The sequence below is a fragment of the Kogia breviceps genome, chromosome 17 (assembly GCF_026419965.1).
Source record: "Kogia breviceps isolate mKogBre1 chromosome 17, mKogBre1 haplotype 1, whole genome shotgun sequence".
NCBI lineage: Eukaryota > Metazoa > Chordata > Mammalia > Artiodactyla > Physeteridae > Kogia > Kogia breviceps.
The window spans coordinates 70638486-70663874 of record NC_081326.1 but is presented as its reverse complement, the minus strand read 5'-3'; positions in this window follow the sequence as shown (position 1 = coordinate 70663874).

Here is a 25389-nt window from a genome sequence, read left to right as displayed (position 1 = left end):
CATTCCATAGTCTATCTAACACAGGCTCCTCATTGGTTGGGCAAAGAAGCCCAGACCCTCAGTAGTGGCAGGAGAGCACAGTGGGTATGAGTAACAGTGACTATTTGGACAGAATTAAGTTAAGGTCTTGAACAGACCACTTTCTGCATGACTTTGTGAAGGTCTTAAACTCTATAGGTCTCTATTTGCACAGATGGGGTTGGTAATAATAGAATAGTACCAACCTTATGTGGTCATGGTAATGATAAAGGGGAATATTAAGATTCATAGAAGACCTAATAAAGATTAAGAACCCAATGATGTTAGGGGTTATTTTTCTTGGTTTTGCATATAAAACATTCAATAATCTTTGTTATTATTTCTCCTCCAGGCTTATATTTATCATATCTTCCAACTCCCTATATTTTCCCTTGGGCTCTAGCGCCTATGAATTATAGGACATTTTCCCAATGCACTGGGCTCCTTGATGTGGCAGTATTTTCATCTGTGCTTTTCTCAGTGATCGGACTGTGTCCCCTGCTTCCTTCTCTTTTCCTCAGGAATCAACTGAACATCACGTCTCGTGAAGCCTTCTATGACCTCAGGATACTCAGGTGTCCCCCACCCCCGTACCAACTCTGGTCCCACAGCAGCCTCTATTTGGTTGCCTACTTGTGTGTCTTCTCCACTGAATTCTTGAGAGCAGGTTCTGTGTCTTTCCTTTTAGAGTCCTAGACACCTAGCAGAGTAGTCTGGGACTTTGTAGGTGCTCAGTTTCTGTTTTGGGAAATGATAAAATTATGGTAAAAACCATTGTATACACACGATATTGGCGAGGTTGAAAGGGCAGATGGCATGATTGAAGGATAGAGAAAGTAAATGATCTTCCCAAGATCACATGATGAATACATGGCAAAGCTGGAGACAAGCACAGCTCTGCTGATTCCATATACATAGAGTGGTGACCTTTTAGGAACGAGGGAATACTGAGAGCCTCAGGGGAATGACATATAATACTTCTCTAAACCTCTTTTGTGGGAGTAAGACATTTTGTAAAACAAAGGAAGTCTCAGAAAACTCAAGGCCTGTTACTTAACTGGTGAATGAGTTGCCTGGCCATTTGGAATAGCAAGTGGATGAACTTATGCCCTGAGAACCTTCCATCGCCCTGTCCTGGGAAGTTCAGGAGCAGTCTGTGCGATGGGACAGACAGAACTCATGAAAATGATCATCAGTGTTCCCTCTGAATAGGCCAATTATTTCACTGCTCCTCTGTTGAATAGAAATCAGTAGTAAAAGTGGAAGGAAAGGAAAAGGAAATCGGCTAAGTAGCCTGCGGAATGGCACCCAAGCAGAAAAGCAGAAGTCCGTGAGAGATTTCTAGAACTGTAATAAATAAAACTCTTTAATTAAGTTAACAAAATAGTTATCTCATGTATGCTTAAGTTAATAGAAGTAATTTCATACGTTTTAGAGTTTGGTGAGGGTTTTTATTTTCTTCTAAATATCATTGATTTTGACACGTCAGTTCATTGAAAGTTTTCTTTGTTCTGTTTTTCTTATTTTATAAGTAGCATTGTGGCTACCTGAATGGAACTACATAAACACAAAACAAACAAAGGAAAAAACATATCTCACAATCTACAGGAAATCAAACTGTCTTTATTTGTCTCTGTTCGCCCTTAGTCTCCACATTGGCATATGTCCATCATTTTTACATTCTTGTAGTTCCAATACTGGTATAACTTTATAGTAAAATTCTTTAGAATTCAGGCCTTGGAAGAGAGGTTTGGTGATAGATACAGCCACGGTCACACCAACCTATTCAGTGACTCAGTACGTTGTACTGCAGGACTTTGCATGCTTCAGTGGGATGCATGGCTCTTCTCTCCGGGCTGGGAGATGTTGGCTGTAGAAGCCAATGAGAGCTCAAAGTGCAAGTGTCGTAGGTAATAATGGTGATTGTTATTATCGTAGTCATTACAGTTGCTACCATTTGTTGAGTTATAAAATGAGCTATGTACCCTACATGCATTATCTCATTTAATCCTCACAACAGCTTATTAAAGGGGTACTGGTATTATTGACATTGCTACATAAGAGGAAACTGAGGTTCACCAGTGTTAAGTAACTTTCCCGAGGTTATTTGCTTAATGAGTTGCGAGGTCAGGACTCGAAGAAAGTCAGTCTGACCCAAAGCCCCAGTTCTTGTCTAATAATCTGCCTCAACTTAAGTCAGCATGCCTGGTGTTCTCATGTCAAATTCTTCCATCCACTTAAATCATTCAGTGTTGAGCTATTGATCACCTGCTATGTGCCAATCAGTCCTTAGGTAGTTATGGCCCCCTCTGTCTGGAGCTGTCACTTATTATCACTCCCATAGGAAAACTGGTCACTGGAATCTTTATTTGACAGCTCCCTTTTCTCATGAATTGCCGTCTCCTGCCCTCACCATGGGTGGAAGGGCTTTGGAGAAGCAAAGGAGGATGCTTTAAATACTGAGGAGTTGAGGGTCCCTGACGGGCTAGAGATTCTGATACAATTTGAAGATATTCTTAGTTTACTGGAATAAAGAAGGAAACAAATAATAACAACAGCCCAACTTCAGAAACTGGAAACCTGCTTGGGCTCAGGGCAACAGAAACACGGTTAATAGCTGTGTGATCTTGGGCCTCGATCTCTTTATCTTTCTCTGAAGCCTCAGTTTCCTTGTCTTTAAAATGAAAGTAGTACTTCCATTTCTTTTAAAGTATTAATGTGAGGATTAAATTATATATTTAATGTAGAGTGGTAGAAACATCAAGTCTACCTTCCCTCTATTTCAGAGGTCAACAAACTACAGCCCAAGGCCCAAATCCATCCTGCCCCCGTTTTTGTAAATAAAGTTTTGTTGGAACATAGGTACACCCATTCTTTGGGAATGGTCCATGGTTGTTTCTCTCTGCAATGGCAGAGTTGAGTTGTTGCAGTAGAGACCATGTGACCCACAAAGCCGAAAACATTTACTATCCCGATCCTTTACAGAAAAAAATTACCAGTCTCTGCTCTATATGTTCAAGCTTTGTCAACTAATTTACAGACGCTGGTTCCTTATAGAAGCAATAACACTAATAGAGTCACGTCTTTTGAGATAAGCTACTCTGAGTCATGTCAATGCTGGTCAATTTGTTTAACAGTGTCATAATTTAAGACCTAATCCTTTACTTAGCGAGTTAGCTTTGGTCCAGCAAGGGACCATGGATGCATTATGGTCTAATGGCAAAGCTGGTGGGCTTTTGAAACAGACCAATTTGAGTTTAAAACTCCAGGCAGGATCCTATTTCTTATGTGACTTTGTATAGATCACTTACCTCTCTGAGTCTTTGTTTTGTCCTGGAAACATGGGTAATGCTGTCTTAAGAGTTGTTGTAAGCTTAGGGATTTATGGAAGAAGAATCTAGAACAGTGCCTAGAACAGAGTAGGCATCTGATAAGTGGTGGCTGTGATTATTATGATTATTCTCCCCATCTTAGAGTGAGTGAAGATTGTGGGAAGTTATATGAAAATATTTAGCCCTTAAGGAAAGCTTCTAAGGGAGTAAGAAATACCTGACTGTAGACAAGAGAGAAGAGATGAGGAACATCTCAAGGAATGAAGTTGAAGACACCTTTTCCTGGAATAGTGGGGCTTTCAAAATGTTGAACTGAGCAACACAAGAGTCTTCAATGATCTCGCCTGGCTGCATAAGGCTCGTGATAGAGGATAATCTGGGAGCAGGAGTTCCCGTTCATGTCAGAGTGGGTTTAAGAGGAAGGGAGGGATACTTTTTCATTTAAAAACTTATCTCTACTTTTGAAATTCACATAGCTTTAACAATTTTTTTTTTTTTTTTGCTTCTGTGATTTGACATGATGAGCTGTGAGATCACAAGGAATCTGTTACTTAATGATTCTGGTTTTGCTCATTCATTCCACGTACATTGAGTGAGTAATTTCCATGGGACAGGCACCTTGCTAGGCGCCCAACAAACAGCCGTGGACGAGGGTTCCATGATCTCTACATTTATGGAGTGCACTTTCCTGTGTGTGACACACATAAAAGAGCCATTACAAGTGATGGGTGTACTGAAGGAAAAGTGCACGGTGCTGAAGGCCTATGACATGGGGTTCTGATCTTACTCAGGATTCGAGGAAGCCCTCATCCCTGGAGGAAGAAAATGTTAAGGTAATAAGAGAGGTCCAGCAGGAGTTACCCAGGTGAGTAGAGAGGACATGAACATCCTTTCCAGAGTAAAGGATCTATGCAACATCAGAAGGAAGCCTGCAAGAAGTTGAGTTGAAAGAAACCCTCACCAAGAGGAAACGTACGTGTATGAGCATATAAATATCCTTTAATTTTCAAGATTTGGAAAGAGAGATATATTTTCAAAGACGTCATCTCTCCAGCCTGAAATGTTCCAGTTCGTCCAATTTACATAACAAGGCATGTTATACAATACATCACAGAACATATATTAATTGAAAAGGTTAATGTTGAAAGGGATTAATTTCTTCTTCCCTAGCAACACAGACCTAATTAAATCTTTCCGGAAGCAGATGGACAATTGCGCCCTCCAAATCAAGATATTTATGTAAATATCACTGAGCTAATTGATACTCAGCTGAATCAAAGGAAGGTAAACAATGCACTTTCATGGTGTCAACAGTTGTGAGTCTGATTAACTGCATTAATGACTTCCTGGAACGAGCTATTATCCAGAGTAAAAGAGAATCTGGGATCTCATTTATCTTCTTGATTATTAGAGTCATGTACAGAGTGAGCCCTGTTTATGGGAAGTCCAAGTTAGAAGACAGGAACTTTGCACAGGGCCCCTCAGCTCAGAGGCAAGAGCCTCTACTGAGAAGTTGTGGTTCTGCATGAACCTTCCATGATGTGCCAAAGAGAGGAGTTAAACGGGGGACCTCCCTTCATTAAATAACAGCTCCAGTGAGTCAAGGTGCTGTGCGCTGGGGACGAGCCTGGACTGAGTGAGATTTTAGAGTTCAAAGTCACGTGCTTGGCTTTTCCACCTTTGACTGTATGCTTTTGGTGGGTTACAACTTCTCAGCTCTCTCTTGTCTCAAATAAATGGAGGGACTGGCACCTGCTGGCACATGCCCAGGATTGTAGGTTTGGAAGTAAATAAGACAGTAGGTAGGAGGTGCACTGTGAGATATGGATGACTAAGTGGACATTATTATTATTAAGGTATTAATATCAGCATTTTATTACATCATGTCTTCTCCAGGTCATGCTAGCCTTCACATGAAATGGTCATTCTCTCCCTCCAGCCTCACTGGCCACCTTTTAGATCCTCAAATTTTTCCCCTTTTCAGGCCTTCTGGAATGTTCTTCCTCCCATCGTATGCAAGGCTAGCTCCTTTTCAATAATGCAGGATTCACTGAAAATGTCCTCTCAGGAAGTTCTTCCTCATTCAATCTAAATAGATGTTCCTCCCTATTTTTACTTCATTACCACATCTTGCTTTATTTTCACATAACGTGGCATCATTTTTTTTTATTGTTATTTATTTTTGGCCGCATTGGGTCTTCATTGCCGCGCACGGGCTTTCTCTAGTTGTGGCCATCAGGGGCTACTCTTCGTTGCGGTGGCTTCTCTTGTTGCAGAGCACAGGCTCTAGGCACGCAGGCTTCAGTAGTTGCGGCATGCAGGCTCAGTAGTTGCGGCGCACGGGCTTAGTTGCTCTGTGGCATGTGGGATCTTCCCGGACCAGGGATCGAACCCATGACCCCTGCATTGGCAGGTGGATTTTTAACCACTGCGCCACCAGGGAAGTCCCACGTGGCATCATTTATTTGCGGTAAGTTACGACGTATTTCTTTATTTTCTTGGTTAAGGTATATCTCTCCTATAAGTCTGAAAGTTTATTTCTACATTTCCCTCCACACTTCCTTCTCTCCCAATCACCACACAGCTGGGGTTTTACACTGTGAGGGGGGACGTTTAGCTTGGCATCCCCCGAGGGCTGACTAAGTCCTGTTCCTCTCTTTGTCCCTTCCCGTGCACAAGACTAAGAAGTTGTGTAGAATAGCAGTTAAAGGCCTGCAATTTTGAGGAAGAGTCCCTGCGTTCAAATCTCTCTCTCTGTTTCCTCATGCATAGAATAGAAATAAAAATAACACCTTCCTTACTGGGGTGCAGGCATGCTTAGAATTGCGTCAGGCATAGAATAAGCACTCAGTAAACACTGCTCATTATTATGATGGTTGCTATGATGATTTCTCTGTTTAAGGAGAGACCTGATTCCACATCTGACTCACTTTTCATTTCTGCAGAGCCCTCCATTCTAGGCTCCTGTGCCCTCCCCCACAGTTCAAACTTTTCAGCCTTCTGCTTTTTTAAAACTGTCCTAGGCCTGGATGGGACCCACTACCCCCATCTGGGTCTCTGTTTTGAAGTGGAATTGACAATCTCTCAGGCAGCAGGTGTATTTGTTAAACAGACCGGAGCTGTTGTCTCGCATTAAATTGAGATAAAATCGCTGTTCCTGTGAACCCAGTTTGCTACATGTGTTCTTTTCTGCCCAGAAACACCCACCCCTCAATTTTTCTGCCATCATTTCATGTTTCTACCCATAAACCAACTCCCAGAATATTTCCCCCTCCTTAACTGGCCTTCTCTGCCTCTGACCCACCTGAAAAGGCTGCAGGAAGACAGGCAAGCTCTTTGTTCTTCTTCTCCATCGTCAGCGTTCAGCGGGAACTGGGGAGAATTCTGATAAGTGCTGTTCTTGCCCTGCTGTCATTGTGGCCTTGTTGGTGTTGGGGAGGCCCAACCGAGGCTGCCAGTTAGCGTCCAGGGAGGGGGGGACGTGCTTCATGCGGAACGTCATCTGTAATTGTTACCATTGCTGGATTGCAGGTAGGGAGACTGAGTCTCAGGGAGGTTAAGTGCCTTTCCAGGGTCAGGCAGCGAAAGCCAAGGACAAAACCAAAATGGGACAGTATAACAGGTTGAGAACCAGTACAGCATAAGGGTCAAAGGAGGACTCATTGGACTCCAGATAACCTGCGATTCCTGTCTGTATGCACTGGCCTTGTGACCTGGGACAAGCGGCTTCGCCTCTCAAAGCTTCAGCGTTCTCATCTGTCAAGCCCGTGTCTAATAACGCCCTCCTCAAAGTGCCGTCGGGAGGATTCCATGAGATGACGCGTGTGTTTTTTACAGTGGCAGGCAGCCCGTCTAGAAAGGACCCGCCCTGCCTGACTCCAGCGCAGTGCTCTCTTCCTGGCTTCACGACTGCTGGCCACTCCTTCCGTCTTCTGTTCCGAATGCGCATCCACATGCAGCTGTTCCTTCACCTGCCTCGTCAAATGCTTGACCCCTGCCCGAGTCGGAATGGTCACTCTCTCTATATGCCCAGCGCCCCTTTCCAGTCCCTCAGTGTCAGGGCCTAATTCACTTTGCTTAGTTTTCTGTCTGTCTTCCCCGGGGAGCCTGGGTGCCTGTAGGACACTGACTAAGTCATCAGCAAGCTAAGCTCCTAATACTGTGACGTTTTCCAGGGGCTGAATGGAGGGCGCATACACTGCACCGAGCTCAGGGCTACCAGTCTTTCACTGTGTGACCTTAGGAGAGCTGCGTCACCTCTTTGGAACTTCCCTTTCCCTATTTTGCAAAACAAAACTTGTAGTAGTTTCCCAGCACTGCTGTAACAATACCACAAACGGGTGACTTAAAACAACAGAAATGAATTTCCTCACAGTTCTGGAAGCTAGAAGTCTGAGACCACGGGGTTGGCACGGCCGGCTCCTTCTGGAGGTACTGAGGGCGAATCCGGTCCGTGGCCCTCTTTCTGCCTCTGGTGGGTGCTGTCCGTTGTTGACAGCCTCTGGCTTGTGGCAGCAGGCCTCCATCTCCGCCTGGCACTCTCCCGCCCGCGAGTGTCTCCGTGTGCAGATTTCCCTCTTCTTCTGACGATACCGGTCATTTCATTAATACCCGCCCATATCCACTATGAACTCATCTTAACTTGCTGACGTCTGCAAAGAGCCTTTTTCCAAGTAAATTCACGTGTACTGGGGGTTAGGAATGAAACCTATTTTTATGGGGCACAATTCAGCCCACAGCAGAATTATAATCAACAGTGACTATGATGCCTGTTACTTAGTAATTGCACTTACATGTTGTGATTTGATATTTATATGCACCACCTCTTTTACCTCTCATACGGGTTGTGTTATGATTTCTGGTTTACAGGTGAGGAAACAAAGGCCTCCTGTTAAGTACTTTGCACAAGGTCACAGAGACAGACAGCAGAGCTGGGGTACAAATGCAAACAGACTGCAGTGCTTACACCCTTAAGCTCTATATCACTTGGGAAACAGCATCTCCCTCGTGGTGTGGGTGAAATGGGATAATGCACGTGAGATTTAAAGTTTAGTGCCTGACATGTGGCAGCTGCTCTGCATAGGAGCTGCCCTCCAATCTGTGCCGTGTTTCTAAGCGGCCCTGCACTTCCCCGTTTCCACACCGTCACCAGGCCGCCTCCTTTCCTCCGTCTCCTCTAAGCTCTCATCGCATCCTTGACATCTCCCCTCGGACGTCTGATAGCATCTCAAACCTAACGCGTTCACAAAGGACCTACTGATTTTCCTCTCCAAATCTGTTCCCCACTTCCAGGCCTTCCTCATCTTAGTAAGTGGCACTGCCATCCCCGGAGGAGCTCAGGCTACACACCTCAGAGTTAGGTTTGCTCCCTGTTTACATGCACAACGCATTTTCTTCCCTTGGGAAGTCCTGTCCATCTTACTGCAAAATACATCTTACCACGTTCAATGCAACAACCCCCATTCAGATCACCTCATTTCTCACCCTGACAAAAGCCAAGAGTTCTCACGAGTCTCCGTGCTTCCAGCCTAGTTCCTCCACAGCCCGTTCTCCACACAGGGGCTGAGCCAATGCAGAGAATGTCAGCATTTCTCTAAAACCCTTCCGTGGCTTCCCATCCCACTTAGTACAAGATCCGGAGCCACGGGTCAGAGGCCATGGCTCCTGCCTGCTCTATGACCTCATCTCCCCACACCTCACCGTTCACTCTCACCACACCAGGTTTTCTCCATCCCTGGAACAGGTCAAGCTCATTTCTGTCTCAGAGCCTTTGCAAGAGCTACTCTTGTTGCTTAGAAGGTTCTTTCTCCCATCCTGGTCACCATTCAGCCTTCAGCCCAAACATCTCCTCCGATTTTGAGGGTATGGCCTTGCTCTAAATCAATGCTTCACCCCCACGCCTGAGAATAGTGCTTGGTATGCAATAGGTACTCAGGAGATGTTGAGTCCCATAGAAGGCCCGTGGTGACTATTTTTTTAGTGAATGAAAACGTGTTTGTTAGATGTGGGTTGCAGAACTCGGGTAAAGAAGCCAGTATGTCTTTTGTGTTCTCCACTTAGCTTTCATGTTGTAGCCTCTGGTTTAGAGGAGACAGATGCCCCTAATTTTCTAACATTCTCCTAAAGGATGATCTTTCTCATTCCCTGCTCTGTATCAGTCAGGCTGCATTTCAGTGGTCAGCAGGGCCGGGAAAGCTGGAAATGGGGCTGCCTTTCTCTCTGGGGAAAAGTTACCGTTCCGTCTGGCTACTGCTTCCACCCCTGGCCATAGCCTGCTCATTTCAGCCCTCAGCCAAACAGATGGACAGCGGTACTGACGAAGGGAAGACATTCCCGGAAATATTACTGAGCAAATTGATGCTCAGCTGAATTAAAAGAAGGGAAACAAGACGGGAACACGATATTAACAGCTGGGAAGATAATTTACTGCATTAATGACTTTTCCTGGCAAGCTTTTCTTAGGAGGACAGAGATCCAGGATCGAGTTCATTTTCTTGATGAGTGAAGCTGAATGCAGAGGTGACACCTGGTACAGGAAGCCTGATAAATCATATCACTCGTAAGTCACACATAGCGCCCTGATACGAACAGCCCCAGTGCCCACATCAGATGCTTTTCCCATGGACGACCGGCTTTCAGTAGGATTTAAAGAGTCTTCTTGTTCTCACTCATCACTTTTTTTGAAAGCCTACTATGGGTAGCTTTGCTGGGTGCTGAGACTAAAAAGATAAAAGGGGTGCAGCCACCCTTCTGCGACTGTAGTCTGTCTAGAGAGACACAGTTGTAATGCGGATGGCACGGGAGACATTGCTAGAAATGCCCACAGCGGGAGTACAAAGGAGGAGGTGGTCAGTTCTTGCACTGGGCTGGGAATCATGTAGGCTTCCTAAAGGAGGTGACACTTACAAGCATTAATAAGAGCTCAGCATAGGTGAACAGGTCAGTCTGGGAAGAGGGGTCAGCGAGAATAGTAGGGCAGCTGTCCACCCTTGAACTGTCCACCAGCGCCCAGAACAGTCACCTTGACCTGACAAGAGGGAAGGGTCAGGAACAGGAGGATGTGGTGTGCCTCTGAGGGGTAATAGCAGTGAGAAGCAGCAGAGTGAATGAAGTAGAATGAAGTCCGGACAGGTAGGAGTAGTAGCATGATCGCTGGACTTAGGGATGCAAGGGATGCGCTCTGAGAGGTGAGACTGGAGAAGGAGCCAGAGCTGGGTGTGGAAGGGCATGTCAGGCAAAGCGCGTGAGACTCTCTCCGACAGGTCTGGAGAGCCCTGCGTGATCTGGTTTACATATAAGACAAGATCTGCATGTGGAGTGTGGATTCAGTCTTTAAACAAAAAAAACCCTCAAAATAAAACAAAAACTAGAGCTGAGAAGTGGACTAAGAGGCTAGAAATAAGGCAAGAGCTATAGAACTAAAGTAGAAAAGCGGATGCAAGAAATGCAAAGGGGGGAAAAAGGACGGAAACACGGCCACCGATGGTTGTTACAATAGCAAACAGAGTTGGGGTGACAGTTGTGCCACACAGGTGGACACAACACACTCAAGTGAATAAAATGGCATTTGTCAGACCTTAAGTAAAACAGTTTAACTCTCAGATGGAAAGGGAGGCGGGAGGGACGTCTGTTTCTCGAGTTACACGGTGGACAATACCGAACGAATAGTGTACATTTCTCTCTCTCCAAAGAGAGAATGCTCAGCAAGGGTATCGGGTTGTATGCTCTGCCTGCAATGGGCTCCCTCTCCTGGGGTGACTAGGGACTGTCCAGCCTACCCCTTCTTCCTGGTCTACACACCAGTGTGAACACCTTCCCGTCAGCCACCATCAGCTGGAAGTCTCTTTAGCTACTCACGCTCACTGGTTCAATACTGAGGAAAGTACGAAGCTCTGGGTCCACCTCCACATGTCTCCTAACCCTCATTTCCAATCTTCTCTGAGTCCTGAAGTTTCTATTTCCTAAATACGGTGTATCCTTCTCCATCTCATTCTTTTTTTAAAAAAAATTTATTAATTTATTTTATTTTTGGCTGCGTTGGGTCTTTGCTGACATGCGGGCTCTCGCGCGGGCTCTCTCTAGTTGCGGCGAGCGGGGGCCACTCTTCGTTGCGGTGCGCGGGCGTCTCATTGCGGTGGTTTCTCTTGTTGCGGAGCGCGGGCTCTAGGCACGTGGGCTTCAGTAGTTGTGGCTCGTGGGCTCAGTAGTTATGGTGCCCGGGCTTAGTTGCTCCGTGGCATGTGGGATCTTCCCCGACCAGGGCTTGAATCCTTGTCCCCTGCATCGGCAGGCAGATTCTTAACCACTGAGCCACCAGGGAAGCCCCATCCCATTCTTGATTACTATTCCTTTTGTATTCGTTTCCTTGGGCTGCCGTAAACAAAATACCATAAACTGGTGGCTTAAAGCAAATGAATATATGTATAAGTGAATCACTTTGCTGTACCCCTGAAACTAAGACAACATTGTAAATCAACCATACTCCAATAAAGTTGAAGCAAACAACAACATAAATGTATTCTCTCTCAGTTCTGGAGGCTAGAAGTCTGAAATCGAGATGTGGGTATGGTCATGCTCTCCCTGAAGGCTCCTCCTTGTCTATTCGTAGCTTCTGGAGGTTGCCAGCAGTCCTTGGCTTTAGCTTGTAGGTGCATCACAATCCCCGCCTTCATTGTCACATGGCCTTCTCCCTGGGTGTGTCTCTGTGTCCAAATTTCCCAGTTCTTCTAAGGATACCAGTTGTTGGATTAGAGCCCCTATCCAGTATGACTTTGTCCTAACTTGATTACATCTGCAAAGACCGTCTTTTCAAATAAGGTCACGTTCACACACAAGGGATTCGGACTTGTACTTATCTTTTGGGGGGACATAATTTAACCTCAGACCCCTTGCCTTCAACCTGCCCTATCTCTTGAATGGGCAAACGGAATGGTTTGCCAACTACTGTTCTTGTCTCCAGTAACGTTTTGTTTTTTCCACTTCACTTTGGAATTCATTCTGCTGCCAGAGGGAACTTTCTAAAATACATATCTTGTTCTGTCATCCTCTTGCTTAAAACCTTTCTGTGCTTTATCAAGTTTAAATGCCCTATCAAGATAAGGCATTTGGTTATCTGGTCCTTACCAGTTTTCTAGATTTGTTTCTCAAATCCTGTGCTCCAGAAAAGATAGAATACTTGCTACTCCATTGATACTATAGCCTCTTTATGTCTCTGGACCTTTCTTCCTCCTGATTTCTCTGCTGGAAATGTTTATCTTGCTTCGTCTTCCTAGCAGTATCTAATCATCTTATACATCTTAGCTCAAGCATCAAATCCATTATGTGCAAGGTGATATTTCCTCACTCTACATGTAGAACAGACCACTCTGTTTTCTGTGTTCCCACTAATCCCAGTGGAAACTCATCAGAGCCCTTGTTACACATTATTGCACTCATTGGTTTGCATATTCAAGTCCTTTGCTAGATGGTGAAAGTCTTGGTTTTGTATCTCTAGTGCCTAACCCCATTATAGCTATCAGTAAATATTTTTCACATGAATGCATGGATACATGTATGAATGAATGCAAGAGGTTCCATCCATCCCTTTTCTTCAACCAAGCATTGGGAAGAGGTTGGCTAAAAAATTATTCTGGGTAACCCCATAATGTACACTTAACATAGGTCAGGGCTCTTGGGGCAGACTAGAGCAATAATTGAAGGGTGCTGGATTTTCTGTCGTTCTCTGCTGAGGCTTCGTGGTGTTGGCCGTTGGCTGCACAGAAAACTTGCTGATCAAGCAAGATTAAGCTTATTACAATAAAAGAACATCAAATAAGTCTCCGTAGTGCCTCCAAAATAAAAGGTAAAGAGTGCTTACTGGTACTATTTTAGGGTAGGTGATCTTCACGGTAGGACTTACAAGATGCAGAACTGGTTGGGTTCGGGCAGAGTTTATGAAATACAGAAAGTCCCTGACTTATGATGGTTAAACTTACCATTTTTCACTTTACGATGGTGGGAAAGTGAATCACATTCAGTAGAAGCTGTATTGTGAATTTTTTTTTTAATTTTTTTTTTTTTTTTTTTTTTTGCGTTACGCGGGCCTCTCACCGTTGTGGCCTCTCCGTTGCGGAGCACAGGCTCCGGACGTGCAGGCTCAGCGGCCACGGCTCACGGGCCCAGCCGCTCCGCGGCACGTGGGATCTTCCCGGACCAGGGCACGAACCCGCGTCCCCTGCATCGGCAGGCGGACTCTCAACCACTGCGCCACCAGGGAAGCCCTGTATTGTGAATTTTTAATTTTGATCTCTTTTCAGGCTAGTGGTACGAGATACCAGCTCCCGTTCAGCCATGGGATCATAAACAACTGACACACTTAAAACCATTCTGTACCCGTCCAGCCATTCTGTTTTTCACGTCCAGTACAGTATTCAATAAATTACATGAGATATCCAACACATTATAATAGAATGGGCTTTGTGTCAGACAGTTTTGCCCAACTATAGGCTAATGTAAGTGTTCTGAGCACGTTTAAAGTAGCAACTACCATTCTACTTTTTGATTTTATGAATCTGGCTATTTTAGATACCCCAGAACTGTAAGTGGAATAAAACCATGTTTGCCTTTTGGTGCCTGGCTTATTTCAGTTAGCATAATGTCCTTAAGGTTCATCCACGTCGCCATGTATTTCAGAATTTTCTTTTTTTCCCCCAAGTTTTGAACAGTATTTTACTGTGTGGAATACACTAGGTGCTTTTTAAGCATTCAGATTCCTGATCACCAGTCCAGATGTACGGAGTCAAAATTTCTTGGGATGGGGCTCGGGAATCTACATTTATAGTCTTTCCCGAAATTCTCATGCTTATTTACTTTTGAGAACTACTAGTTAACACCATGAGAAATACTCTGCTTGTTGAGACCATTATAAACTCCACCTTCGTCCTAATTAAGGTGCAGATAATTGCTGGAGGAATAAACAAATATGATTAAATAGGAAGGAGCGAAGATGAAAGGGCATTTCAGAGCTCAAAATCTAGAGCAGTGGTGTCCTTAGGGAAGGAGTAGAGGCCAGTGTATCTGGCTCTGCCATGTCCTTGAAGTACCAGAATATCATTTCCTCTTCTTGTTCACATCGGGATGAGAATTAATTTTATAATTATCTCCACAAGCCATACAATTCTCATGGAAATCAGCCATGGGACAGGGTGTCCTGACTCTCCTGGATGCTTAATGATATGCACATAAGAAATGTCAGATTTCTCACTGAGCTCAAAATGAACTGGAAAAGCCTATAAGAGCTCTTTTTTTTTCTTTTTAATCTAATTTTAAGGAAATCTCTTTTTTCCCCCACTGAATAATTCAAAAATTTTCAACTTGCATGTTTTAAATTTCTATTGAGCATTCCATTTTCTTCTCCAAATCACATAATTCTAGAGCCCTTTCCAAGTTATTATCTAGTGGGCCATTTTCCAAAGAACAGGTTTGAAATGTAGCCAAGCTACCGCATGGCAGAGCACGAAAAGTACCAGACTAAAAGCCCTGGTTCTGGGTCCCAGTCTCACTGCCTCACTAACAGGCTGAGTGATCTTTAGTACGTTTCTTTACCTGTCGAGTTTGTTTTTTCTCACTTTTCTTTAGCAGAGATCATAACCCCTCCCTCAGGATAAGGGTAACTCTTAAATGAGATAATGTGTGTGATGTGTCTGGTTTTATCACTGACATGAAATAAGTGGCTAATAAATATCGATTCCATTGCATGATGGGTGCATTTTTTTATGTATTCAATCCACATCACTTTTGAGTTGGGAGATGATAGTTATAGAAAACCATTAGTGATTCAATTTTTTTTTTTTCTGTTTTGATGGGTGCAACAGTTCTGATGGTGATCAGAGGTGTGGGTGGTCTGGGGCAACGTTTCTCGAAACAAGATCACCTGGGGACCTTATTAAAATGTAGAGTCTAAAGCTCAGGCCTGGGCTTCCATATTTCTAAAAAGGATCCAGGTGATGCCAGGGTTGCTAATCACAGATCAGTTTCCTCAGAGAGGAAAGGAGGAGGCTGGATGTGTTCTACGTGTGACAGAAATGGGCCAGATGCTCAACCACCCCTTCTCCTCCTCCTGGACAGTCCAGGGGTGCTAGAGTCCCTTGCCAGATGGACCATTTGGCTGGAATCTAGCCAATGCACTAAAGGAGGAAGTAATGGACTCCTGATTATACAATGTCCCATGATATTCCTCCTTCTCTCTCTTTGCTTATCAGTGGGCTGTATGTAAAGGATCCAGTGGAGGGTTCCCAAGAGGGTCTAGAGGATGGTATCACCACGAGACCGAAGGAGCTGTGATCCCCAAACCAATGCTTAGAATGCTACTTACTGCTTGCAGTGCCTAGGTAGGCAGTGACCCAAGTAAGAAGTAAACTTCGAATTAGAGTTTTCATCTTTTCTGGATACAGGAGACTAACACAGTATTGTAAATCAACTATATTTCAATTTTAAAAAAAGAAATAAACTTTGGTTGTATTAGCCCACTGAGGTTTTGGTTGTTTGTTACAACAGCTGGTATAAATTCCCTGACGGATACAACAGGGAACTAAGCTATGGATTCCCTTAGTCCTTGAGATGAGCTACATGGACGGCATTTCTGGGTCCATCTCCTCCAGCTTCACACAGTCTTACTTATCAACTCCATGGTGTCAAACAGCAATATTTTTCTGTGTGCCATAACTTGAAGAAGTTGAGAAACATGTGAAGTGAAAACAATCTGAGCTCGAGCGTTAAGAAGCCCTGGCATTCCATTCTAAGCGCTGCTGTGTTTCATTACACATTACACATTCGTTACATTGTGAGAGTACCCCAAGCCCAAATGGTGGCTTTCCACTGTCCACTGGCTGCTTGGTCAGAAGACGAACCCTCCCAGGTCACTCCTGTGCTCTGGGATCCAAGAAAAAAAAGGACCTTCTCCATGATGTTCTAAATGTCCTTGTCTGGCTATTCATTATTTCTCCAGACTCTAATAATGATCTCAGCTGGAGATGGGAAAGAATAATGAACCATTCATTCACATTCAGACACTAATGAAAAAGGCACAGTTTTGTTTTTATGAGTTGTGCTGATGACTTAATTATAGCAAGACTGAGAAAACAACATCTCATTTTGAGGCTTAAACGTGGCTGTAACGTAAAAGCCCAGAGTGGCTGCCGTGAGCCTGTGGGAGGAGAGGGAAGGAGCGGGTAGACAGAAGAAGGGTAGCGGGTGAGGTCTGGCTTCTAACTCCAGTTCTCCTTGACTTGGCTGAGTGACCTCAGGCAAACCACTTGACCTCTCTGGTCCTGTTTCTTCCTAAAGAAATATAGGTGAAGTTGTCAGAACCACTTCATTTATTCGCTGTGGGCATCCTATGGAGCCTCCACAGTGTCGTCACTGAAGGGTCATAAACTATGCGCCCAATTACTGACTCTCGAGGGAACCTGGCCCATTTGTTTGCAGTAGACCGTAAATGACGACGCTATGGTTGCGTCAAGTAGTCCGAATTGCCGTCATTTGGAAGAGAAGAAGGATAGTGTTGGATGCTAAGCCGGAACAAAGTGAATGCAACAAATTAAAGAAGGGCTTGGCATGGATTGAAGACCTGCCTTAAACCAAGAACTTCCTCATTATTTAATCTTCTCATCGAGGCAAGCACTGTTTCCACCACTTTATACGTGAAGACTCTCAGGCCCTGGGAGTCCTACACTTACCCAAACATACCTAAAGGCACAGCACACGCCTGGTAGATGAAAAGTTGAGGTGAGAACCCAAGACAGAGGGGCTCTACATAAGGGTGCTTTCTATCACAGCATATTGTTAAGTGTTATTCAGATGAATACTTGATAAAAATAATTTTCGAATAATTCCAAGTATTCATGAGTAAAATGGAATATCTCACACAATAGCAAATCAATGCCCTTAGGTGCATTTGATGAGATGTCTGGTCTCCCATGGTCAAGTGTATTGGAAGGATTCGTGCCTCAGCGTGTGATGTGACGGATATTCTCAGGATGTTCAAGCATGTTTCATTGTCTCACTAGTCACTCAGCTAGGCCACATTCTAGGTTAGGTGAAGCGTACGACTGGATTCTGGCCAGTGAATGTTGCTGGGACTCCAGCTGCAGGCCTGGACCGTAAGACCTGCACAAACTCCTCACCCTTCCTTTTTTCTGCATGGTTTATTAGGTGACCGTAGGGGTATGAGGTATAGTATAGTCTTAGATGAAAAGAGCCTAGATTATCTCCACTCCCTTGAACTTGCATGAATGTGCTATGGGCAAGCCTTGAAACTTTATCATGGTAAATAATTATGACTTGGAGTCGTTGATAATGGATGTTAGCCTACCTTGCCTAATACAGATAACCTCTAGTATCCCTTTACCCTGAAATACTTTAGGATTCAACGAAATTAATTATAACACAGGGAGACCCTTAAGCAATGTAAATAAATGGAAGGTTTCAGTGCCATATAACTGATTGTGTGTTTTCAGATGTTTTTATAGCTTTGGAGAAACACTGAAGTGTTTTACATGAAATATATAAATACCTACCAGTAAGGCTTTCTTTACTTTTTCTATGCCCGAAGCAGACTCTTTGTACTTCAGTGAATAATTTTTTTGTAAACATCCTTTCATTTATTAGTTCACTAATTTATTTAACAAACATTTGTTGCGTGAAAGGTTCAGAAACTCTGTGCTCTACAGACTTGAAATACAAAGATGAATTATATAATCATTGCTCTCCAGGAGCTGGCAAGACCGTAGGCTTTGAAGAGATCCCAGACGATACTCTGTTTAACTACTTTCCTCTCTTAAGATGTTTTCCCTCAGCAATCTTATCAGCAACAAGACTTCATTTACAAATTGCATCCGTTTCTACTTTTGTCCTTGAACTCTGTGCATGTACAAAGGCAAAAAGATACAGGGATACGATAGAACTTATCAACATCCAAATTATAGAAATAGCAAATGTTTGTTCTTATACTGGAAACCCTTACATTTCAAACTAAAACTGGGAAAAAGAAGAGGGGACAAACATTGTTATAATCAGCATGGGATCCAGAAAAAGGATGCGGTGAATGAGGCGAACATGATGCTCAAGAAAAAGAGGAAGACGGCATCATACATATACATACATATATGTCATATACACATGTTAATAATAATATTAATTATAGTAATGATAGTAATAAACATGTATTAAATGCACTTATTATTCCAGGTACTGTTTCAAGCACTTTCGTCTTGGGACCTGCCATATTAGGGCTCACACTTCTCTCTAGCTCAGGCCATATTCTGATTCAATTTTAAAACATGACAGTGCAACAGAAATTTCATTATGTCAAAGGGATTGAGAACAATGGGACTCCGAATACCCTTTACTTGCTAATAAACACAGTGTGAAGCAATATTGAGATATTTCTTGCACTGCTTCCAGGCTTCATCCTAAAGGTAAGATTCTTCAAAGACCCAAACCATCCCTTTTTGGTGACTGGAGGTAGGTAACAGAAGCATCTCCTTACAGTCAAGTATCTGCAGAGTTAACAAGTCTTCCATCCAAAGGGAGTGGGGTCCAGGGAAGAAATAAGGGACTTTGAGTAACGTCTCATCCTATCTTTATTGCCTCCCTCCTCATGTTTTTCCTTCTTCTTATGTAGCAACCTAAAAAGTTAGCAAATAAGCATGACTTTTAACAAATATAGACTTTCCTCTTGTGTTTAGAGTATATTTGAGTTAATATGTATGGTAATAAAATGAACACCCATAAACCCACCTAACAACTTATCAGCTAGAATATTCCTGGTACCATTGAAATGATCTGTACATTCCTTTCTTTATGTGTCTATCGTTGTCTTACCTATTTTAAAATAATTTTATAAACCACAAAATGCATCCCTTCAACAATGTGCTTATTTAGCATTGTTTAGTTTTTAATTTTTATGAAAAATAATATACTTAAATGTGTTATTTGGTGATCTGCTTTTTTACCCCACTCAACAACTCTTCATAAGATTCACCTTTCTCTAAATGGACTAAAGACTTAAATATAAGACCCGAAATTGTAAAACTCCTAGAAGAAAACATAGGGGAAAAGCTTCTTGAAACTGGTCTTGGCAATGATTTCCTGAATTCGACATCAAAAGCACAGGGAACAAAAACAAAAATAGACAAGTTGGGATGACATCAAACTAAAAAGCTTCTGCACAGGGGCTTCCCTTCCCTGGTGGCGCAGTGGTTGAGAGTCCGGCTGCCGATGCAGGGGACGTGGGTTCGTGCCCCGGTCCGGGAGGATCCCACGTGCCGCGGAGTGGCTGGGCCCGTGAGCCATGGCCGCTGAGCCTGCGCGTCTGGAGCCTGTGCTCCGCAACGGGAGAGGCCACAGCAGTGAGAGGCCTGCGTACCGCAAAAAAAAAAAAAAAAAAAAAGCTTCTGCACAGCACAAGAAATGAAACAGTGAAAAGGTAACCTAAGGAATAGAAGAAAACATTTACAAACCATTTGTCTGATGAGGTTAATACCCAGAATATACAAGAAACTGCTACAGCTCAATAACAACTACAACAACAAAATAACCTGTTTTTAAACATGGGCAAAAGACTTGGATAGACACTTCTCCAAAGAAGACAAAAAATGGCCACCAGGTGCATGAAAAGTACCCAATATCACTAATCATCAGGGAAGTGCAAATCACAACCACAATGATATACCACTTCATACCAGTTAGGATGGCTATTAGTAAAAACGAAACAAAAGATAAGTGTTAGCAAGGATATGGAGAACAAAGAATCCTTGTGATACTGTTTTTGGAAATCTACATTGGTACAACCCTTATGGAAAACAGTATGGAGTTTCCCCAAAAAATTTAAAATAGAATGGTCATGTGATTCAGCAATCCCACTTCTGGGTGTATATCCAAAATACTTGAAATCAGTATCTCAAAGAGATATCTGCAATCCCCTGTTCATTGCAGCGTTATTCATAATGACCAAGATATGGAAACTACCTAAATGTCCATCAACAAACAAATGGATAAAGACAATGTATTACATACATTCAATGAAATATTATTCCGCCTTAAAAAAGAGGAAAATCCTACCATTTGTGACAACATGGGTGAACCCGGGTGACGTTATGTGAAGTGAAGTAAGCCAGTCTCAGAAGGACAAATATTGCATGATTCCAGTTCTATGAGGAATCTAAAATAGTCAAATTTGTAGAAGCAGAGAATAGAATGGAGGTTACTAGGGGCTGGAGAGAGGGGAAAATGGGAAGTTTTTGTTCAGGAGGTACAAAGTTTCAGTTATGCCAGATGTATAGGTTGTAGAGATCTGCTCTACGACATGCACCTGCAATTAACAACATGGTATTGTGCACTTAACTCTTTGTTAAGAAGGTAGATCTCATAATAAGCGCTCTTACCGTACACACAGAAATCAAGACACAAGGAAACTTTGGGAGGTAATGGATGTGTCTGTATGTTTATTACGTTGACTGTGGTGGTACTATCATGGGTGTGTGCATGTGTCCAAACTCATCAGATTGTATTCACTAAACATGTGCAGGGTTTTGTGGGGTTTTTCTGGTATAGAAGTTACACATCAATAAAATGTTTCTTAAAAGGTTCACCTTTCTTATTGTCTATGATTGCAGTTCATTCATTTCACTGCCAGAAGTATTACACTTGGTGAAAAAAATTATTTATTGCTATACCTGTTGTTTGGTATTTGGATTGTTTCCAGCTTTTAATTGGTGGATATTTGGAATGTTTCCAGATTTTTGCTATTACGAGCAATGCTTCCATGAGCATAATTGGACGTGTCTTCTGGTGTATGTATGCCAGAATTCCTCTGGGGTCCCTGAGTGATTGCTCTGATGTCACCCCAGGGTGTTTCTGGTCTCTATAGTGTGTTTATGCTCGAATTTGTAAGATCTGCCAGAGACCTTCCGGCTGCTTATCCATCTCATTTCCTTTGGTTACACAAGAAGACCGTAACTCCCAGCCTCATCTGCAGATAAGATGAGATTATATGACTGTGATTTGGCTAGTGTAATGTGGGTGGAAGCACTTTAACCCATTGCATGCTTGGGTATGAAGCATCTCATACAATCTTTTTTTTTTTTTTAATATTTATTAGGGTAGAGTTGACTTACAATGTTGTGTTAGTTTCAGGTGTACAGCAAAGTGAATCTGTTATACATATACATATATCCACTCTTTTTTTGCTTCTTTCCCCAAATAGGCCATTCCTGAGTATTGAGTAGAGTTCCCTGTACTATACAGTAGGTCCTCACCTCACACCGGTCAGAATGGCCATCATCAAAAAAAAATCTACAAACAGTAAATGCTGGGGAGGGTGTGGAGAAAAGAGACCCCTGCTACACTGTTGGTGGGAATGTAAACTGGTACAGCCACTATGGAGAACAGTATGGAGGTTCCTTAAAAAACTAAAAATAGAGCTACCATATGACCCCGCAATCCCACTCCTGGGCATATATCCAGAGAAAACCATAATTCGAAAAGATACATGCACCCCAGTGTTCATACAATCTTTGAAACTGGAAGCACAATTCTCTGATATGGACAGAGCTTGGGTCTCTGGGTCACCACTTGGAGGAGAGCCATTCACACGGAAATTTTAGAGACTTTTCATAATATTATACATGTATTGTGTTAAGCCACTGAGATTTAAGGTCTGTTTATTATAGTCACCAGCATAGCCTAATACACATGATGATGGCAAATTATTTTCTAAATTATGATCTTGCCTGATGTTTATAAGAACTTTGCTGAATTATATCCTCAACAACACTCGAATTACAATTCAAGGCTTCTTAATTTTTGCCCATCTAATGAGTATAAAATGTTATCTCATTCCGGTATTGATTTTCACCTTCTTAAGCATTAATGAAATATGTTCGTTGCTCATATATGTTTCCTCTTGTCGCTTGACTTTTTTCTTTTCTCTTGAGTTTCTTATTGATTTGTAGGGATTCTTTCTGAATTATGGATAGGAATCCTTTGTTGATGAAATATATGGTAAAGAGTCAGGGAGAGAGGTGTTCTGTCTCTCTAGAGAGAGAGGGTAGAATCACAGGTATGCATGATTGATTGTTCATTATTTGACTTGCAATCTTCCTGCTTTCAGCCCAGCCCTTATACCCTGCCTTCAGAGCTATTTCATGTTTCTAATTTCTGAGCCTCTCCAAAGTTCTGTTGCTCAAAACTGCTTGTTATTGTTGGTGTTCCAAACTGTCCTCTTTCTGTAGTCTGCTAGTTTAGTTGTAACCCACAGATTTGATTTACACCTTAAAAATTAAAATTGTGAAAAAAAAAAAATTAAAATTGTGATCACTTAAAAAATATGTCCAGGGCTTCCCTGGTGGCGCAGTGGTTGAGAGTCCGCCCGCTGATGCAGGGGACACGGGTTCGTGCCCCGGTCCGGGAGGATCCCACGTGCCGCGGAGCGGCTGGGCCCGTGAGCCGTGGCCGCTGAGCCTGCGCGTCCGGAGCCTGTGCTCCGCAACGGGAGAGGCCACAACGGTGAGAGGCCCGCGTACAGCAAAAAAAAAAAAAAAAAAAGTCCTATTTCCTTTCCCATTCTCTTTGGGTGGACTTATATATTTACATCTCTTCATTGATAATTAGGAATTTAGTAGGGGCTTTATGAGGAAGTAAAAAAAATGCATTTCACTCTGTCATTTTACCAGACGTTCCCTATACCTTACTTACTTTATTTATTTAAGACTATTTTTTAGAACATCTTTATGCTTACAGCAAAGTTGAGAGGAATGAACAGAGATTTCCCATATATCCTCTGCCTCAGTTTCTGAGCCTCAGGTATTGGACAAGCTAAGTCCACATCTGTCTGCCTTCTGAATCTATGCTCATTCTCTTACATCATGGTACCGGAGGAATTCAGAGCCGTCTCCCCAAGTAATCAAGAGGTTCTTAGGAATGTGGGGAGTTCCTCTTAGAGATGGAAAGTCAAAAAGTTGAGACTAAGTCTGGAAAAAACAAAGTTTAAGGTTGGTAGGTCTGTGTCTATAAAAGTATAAAGGAGTGGAGAAGATTGATAAAGAAAGTGAAAAACATCACTTGGACTTGGAATCATACCAAGATTCAAGGGGTTTCATCTATTTATTCATAAAGTATCTACTATGGGCCAGGATCTTTTAGGTAGTAGAGGCAAACCAGAAAGCAAAGCAAACAGATTTCTTGCTGTTGGAGGGCTTTCTAAGATAGAAGGTGAGGAACAGGTGCAGCTAATGAACAAGGCAATGACTAAATAAGGTAATTTCTGGGAACAAAAAAGTTTTATGATATAATTAAAACAACGTGTTATGTTAGAGAATAAATGGGGAGCTGGCTTCTTTAGTTTGGATTGTCAGGAAGGGCTTCTCTGGGCCTTTGAATTTGAAAGGTGAGATTGGAATAAAAAGAAGAGACAAGCCATGTAAAGATCTTAAGGCAAAATATGCCATGAAATGGTTCTCAGTCCAAGTGTCTGTCCCATCTCTCTCTCAGGAAGCTGTCTCTCCTCTCCACGTGGTGTCCAGGCCAAGTCCTGCAGTGAATTAGTTTTGGCTTTAGGGAAATTGGGTCACATAATGCAGCCTGTCTTATTAGGGTTTTGCGTTGGGGCCTGGGAACAACCTAGCTAAGGAAAATGTGCTTTGCTTTGCCAAGTGTGTTTGGTGCATTTATCTTCCTTGGGAGCCTTGCAGGATAGGGCAAAATGTCCTGGCAGGACTGGCAAACTCCTGGCCACTCTGAACACAGTATCACTTAGCAGCACCCCTATTTGCCTCAGCTTGTAACAACAGTCTAAAGTCAGATGCTCAAAGGTCCAACTCCAGGCTCTGGCCCTTGCTAAGCATGGCTTTCTATTCTAGCTCTGCTTTTTCTAGTTCTGTGCTGCTCAGTTTCCTTATCTGTAAAATAGCCATCAAAATGCCTAATCAGTTGATGTCATTGTTGTTGTTAATATTCTACAACTGAGATAATGTTTAAGAAAATGCTCTATAAACCCCAAAGGACTATACTCAAATGTAGAAGAATAGTATTTCATATTGTGTTTTAGACTTAGAAATGATTAGAGGTATTATTATTTAAATCAAGCCTTTTTTGTGAACTGCTGAAAAAAGAATACAGAAAATTGTAGCAGTCAGTTTGAAAGCCTACATTTGTACTGAGTTGATTTTTTTTTTAACAGTGTCTGTTAACTACCAGTGTTAGTATTAGGTGGGGAAGCAGAACAAAATAAGTTTAAGGTCAGTTGTATCTGAAGTAATTAACAAAGAGTAATTTATAAAAATTATATCTTCTCTGAGAGTTTAGTTCTGTCACTTTATGTAATTATCTAAAACTTTTCACAAACTTTAACATCTGTACAAACGTAGAGGTTTACATTTCAGATGCATAAAGACAGCACTGTGATAAAACAACTTAACAGTAAGGGGGACCTTATCTCTTTTTACACTGAATAGTAGGAAATAACACCACAGAAAATCTATATGAGTGATACAAGGTCTCTGTCATAGTTCTTCTTTCCAGGAACTTTGCTTTCCTCTCCTTAGTTAGAAAAGAAGTTACCTCTTTAGCTCTTGGGGTCAAAGAATCTGGGTATTTACTCCATCTTTGTCACTAAGAATGCAAGTACAAATCAGCATCTAAATAAGCAATGTAATTGATCTCCCAGTCACAAGCCTTGTGATTTTTCTGTAATTAAACTTGTCCTGTTCTTAAGGGGAGAATCCTATGCCTGATATTGTATTTTCTCTTCCAGGAAATAAGAGTTAACACCACCATCATAGCCATCAATAATAATAATCACCATCTGTATCAATTATCTACTATTGCATAACAAATCCCCTCAAAATTTAGTGACTTAGACAATAATAAATATTAATTAATATCATAATTTCTGTGAGTCAGTGATCTGGAAGCGACTTAGGTGGATAGTGCTGGATTTAGGGGCTCTCATGAGGTTGCAGTTAAGATGCGGTTGGGGACACAGTTCTTTAAAGACTTGACT